Source organism: Balaenoptera ricei, chromosome X (genome assembly GCF_028023285.1).
Source record: "Balaenoptera ricei isolate mBalRic1 chromosome X, mBalRic1.hap2, whole genome shotgun sequence".
Lineage (NCBI taxonomy): Eukaryota > Metazoa > Chordata > Mammalia > Artiodactyla > Balaenopteridae > Balaenoptera > Balaenoptera ricei.
This window is the reverse complement of record NC_082660.1, coordinates 84,151,702-84,156,291: the sequence shown is the minus strand read 5'-3', so window position 1 is coordinate 84,156,291 and position 4,590 is coordinate 84,151,702. Positions and strand designations below refer to the sequence as shown.

The 4,590-nt window shown below is 37.3% G+C and overlaps 1 pseudogene; it reads right to left on the bottom strand.

Annotated features, from left to right (window-relative positions):
- Positions 1-522: 522 nt before the first annotated feature.
- Positions 523-1,452, bottom strand: LOC132357110 (splicing factor U2AF 35 kDa subunit-like; annotated as a pseudogene).
- Between the last annotated feature and the right edge of the window lie 3,138 nt (positions 1,453-4,590).

Below are 4,590 nucleotides of genomic sequence, written 5' to 3'. Positions count from 1 at the left end.
CCTAATTTCATAGTTATTCATTTTATAGTCTTTATGCACAACAAATATAACCTGTCTGTTAGTCCCTGCCTTTCCTAATTACAACTCAGCTGCTAGTACTATTGATCTCCAATATATAGGTTCAATCCTGCCCATTATAGGGCCAGAACCAAACAATTTTATTGATATATGAAGAATGCTATTTTGTGGTAAAAATATAAAGAGACAATAAATAACTAGGAAAAGAAATATAAATGGCCATTAGCAAACAAAATATTCAATATTGTTTGTAATAAAAAATCAATATTAAATCAATAGCCAATGTTATATGAGATGATCAGCTTCATAAACTTGTGATGCATATTATTTATTTTTTTTACTATATCACTACAGATTTTATTCAGAAACCCATCTTTGTTGGTTTTGTTGTTGTTTAAAAAATTCCCATTATGAACTAATTTGGTCAATCAATTACACTTTCTAGAAAACATAGGGTAAAAATGGCATGGCTTAGAATTGCCCACATCTTTCATGATCTCTCCACTACCTTCTGTCCACACTCTGGTCTCCAGACCCTGACCTCCATCTATGCTTCTTGCAATGGTGTCCATATAACTCTCACCACAGTTCTCTAGAAATGGGCTTCAAATGCATGAAGTTGCAGAAGCCTTCTCCTGTACACACTCCCTTTTCATACTGGTGGCAGCAGGCTTCTCTGAAGTCTGTCCCAGAGGAGAGCCTAAAGTCAATCAAATCCTTTTCTGCATCTTCTTCAGGATGAAACTTGACATACATGTTTACAACTAGGTGATCTCCAAGGTTATCACAGACGTTCTTCTCCTCAACTTAACTCTATTTTTCTATTTCTGTAAAAACCTCCTCAAAAAATTCATCATAATGTACTTACATTTTGACATCACTCATAGCACAGCACAAACTGTCAGCAGGCAATGAAGAGTTTTTTTTTTTTTTTTAATTTTATAGCTACTTTTATTTTTATTTGTTTATTTATTTTTGGCTGTGCTGGGTCTTCGGTTCGTGCGAGGGCTTTCTCTAGTTGCGGCAAGTGGGGGCCACTCTTCATCGCGGTGCGGGGACCGCTCTTCATCGCGGTGCGCGGGCCTTTCACTATCGCGGCCCCTCCCGTTGCGGGGCACAGGCTCCAGACGCGCAGGCTCAGTAGTTGTGGCTCACGGGCCCAGCTGCTCCTTGGCATGTGGGATCTTCCCAGACCAGGGCTCGAACCCGTGTCCCCTGCATTAGCAGGCAGATTCTCAACCACTGCGCCACCAGGAAGCCCCAATGAAGAGTTTTGAAGGCTATGGTACATGTTCAAGCAAGCAATGGTCTGGTTGGTTTATTGTGCGACTGAGCGGATCTGTCTCCATGAGGACATACTCCAATTTTGAAATAAAATGAACAGTTGACTTTGTCTTTCTTGGTGCCAGAGATGGAGATCAAGTAGTCTGCCATTTCCCACCTGCCGCTGCCAATACTACTGCCTGCACAGCTGACCTTCTATGAAGGGAATTTAAATCGGCACAACCTTTGGGGAAAGCAATTTTAAAAAAAACAGCCTATAATAGAAAACAAATAGAAAAAACTTAAATATTCATGATAATAATAATCACTAAGTTAAATATAGTATATCCACTCTATTGAATTATTCATATTTATACGTAGTGAGATAGAAAGTTCTTTAAGATATATTTAATTGAAATGTAATGGTTGCAGAATGATGAGCACCATATTTGTATCAATACATACAGATAAAATATCCAGAAAATACACAAAAATGTATATAAATTTATGTGTGAATTATAATGTGGTAATTCTAAGGTCCAATATTAGTGTAATGTTGAATAAATTTTGGTACATCCATATGGTATTTTGAAAATCATATGTAAATGTTTATAATATAATGTTATATAGGTAAAGTAAGTTATAGTTTATATCTCTGGTGTCAAACACAGGGCCTGACACTGACAAGTGAATGTTCAATGAATACATGTGCGTATATTGCAATATTAATTGGAAAAAGAAAAGATAGCATACATGCTCAGAGTTTAGAAGGAAGTTGACTAAAAATTCAGCAGTGATTATTGATGGGTAATGGGCATAAGAATATTTTAAATATCACCCATGCAAATATTTCTTCCACAAATGGTATTTTGTTGTGGTAGAAAGAATAACAGTCCCCCAAATATGTCCATGTCCTAATTCCTGGAACCTGTGAATATGCTATCCACCTGGTAAAAGAGACTATACAGATGTGATTAAAGACATTGATTATCCCAGAGATTATCCCAGATTATCCAGGTGGGCCCCAACTAATCAAAAGAATCTTTAAAAAGGAGAGAATGTTTCCCAGCTGTGGTCAAAGAGAAGTGTGTGTCAATGTAAGTGTCAGAGAGATTTGACATTAAAGGTTTTAAAGATGAAAGAAGGGGGGTGCAAGCCAAGGAATGCGAGTGACCTTTAGAAGCTGGAAGTGAATTTTCTCGTAGAGCCTCCGGGAAGGAATGCAGCCTTGCTGACACCTTGATTTTAGTTCAGTGAGAGCCATGTTAGATTTATGACCCACAGAACTATAAGATAATAAATTTGTGTTGTTTTAAGCCAGTACATTTGTGGTAATTTGTTATGGCTGCAATAGAAAACAATTACATTTGTTGAATACAAATTAAAAGTATAGATACACACACACACACACACACACACACAATCATCGTTAATCCCACACCAGATATATCTACTACAACATTATTATATATAGATAGATACATAGATACATAGAACATTTTCCTTTACAAGTATAACACATCTCAATAAAAGGCAACTTCATTCTTCCACTTGCTCAGGTCAAAATCCTTGGCATCAGTATTGTTTTTTTTTTCTTATATACCACGTTCAATTAATCAGCTCTATATTTGTAATAATCTGACCATTCTCACCATCTCCAAATACTACTTGGATTTCCATAGCCTCTAAATCTTCTCCCTGCATCCATACTTGCCCTGCTAGTCTATTCACCATAGAGCAGCCAGAATTATCCTTTACAAATATATATCACTCACCTTCTCAATATATCCTCTCTTTCAGAATAAATCTAAATTCTTTGCAGTTGCTTATGAGTCCCTAGAAAGATATGGCCCTCAGCTGCTTCTCTGATCTCATTTCCTATCACTATTTGCTCTTAGTCACTCCATGGCAGCCATTAATATCCTCCATGTTTTTTCCCCCCAAATACCAACCATGTTCATAAAACAGGACTTTTCCACTCTGATTCTTTTGCCTAGAATGTTCTTCTTAAAGATGTCTATGTGGCTCAATTTCATTTCTCTTAAATTCCTGCTCAAATATCATCTATCCCAGTGGATTTCCATGACCTCCGTAACACTATCTTCCCCATATTCTCTATCCCTTTTACCCAGCTTTATTTTTACTCATAAAACTCATTACTTCCTGGGCTTCCCTGGTGGCGCAGTGGTTGAGAATCTGCCTGCCAATGCTGGGGACACGGGTTCGAGCCCTGGTCTGGGAAGATCCCACATGCCGCGGAGCAACTAAGCCCGTGTGCCACAACTACTGAGCCTGCGCATCTGGAGCCTGTGCCCCGCAACAAGAGAGGCCCCCACAGTGAAAGGCCCGTGCACCGCGATGAAGAGTGGCCCCCGCTTGCCTCAACTAGAGAAAGCCCTCGCACAGAAACGAAGACCCAACACAACCATAAATAAATAAATAAATAAATTGGAATTCACTGTTTAAAAAAAAAAAAAAAAACTCATTACTTCCTGAAATAAATTATACACATTTCAGATATTGTATATGAAATTGTATAGTTATATGCATTTTATTTTGTATGTATTTTATAAGCATTTGTATGTGTTTTCTTCTTTTCCCAGGGTATGGAACACTATAAATAACATAAATGTTTTTCTCTTACAGTTTTGGAAGCACATGTATATGAAATGATCTCTTCCTAATTACTTTTGTTATTGTACGTCTTTGAGTTTGAAGCTGTTATGTATATTGCCACTGTGAACACTCTTATTGGTGTGCCTCAGTGTAGGGTTTTGGGTTTTTTTTGGGCATTTATCCTTCTTGGTGGTCTCTGAGCTTCCTGTATCTGTGGGCTGGTGTCTGACATTAATTTGGGGAAAATTCTTAGTCATTATTTTTCAAATATTTCTTGTTTCTTTCTCTCTTTTTTCTCCTTCTGGTATTCCTGTTATGTGTATGCTACACCTTTTGCAGTTGTATCACAGTCCTTGGATATTCTCTTCTGTTTATTTGTCTTTGTTCTCTTTGCTTTTCAGTTTTGGAGGTTTCTTTTGAGATATCCTCAAACTCAGAGATTCTTTCCTTAGCTGTGTCCAGTCTACTAATAAGCCCAGCAGAAATAATTCTTCATTTCTGTGTTTTTAATCATTAGCATTTCTTTTTGGTTGTTTCTTAGGATTTTCATCTTTCTGTTTACATTGCCCATCTATTTTTGCATGCTGTCTACTTTATACATTAGAACCCTTACCATGTTAATTATTGTTGTTTTAAATTCCTGATCTGACAGTTCCAACATCCCTTCCATGTCTGGTTCTGATCTGTCTCTTT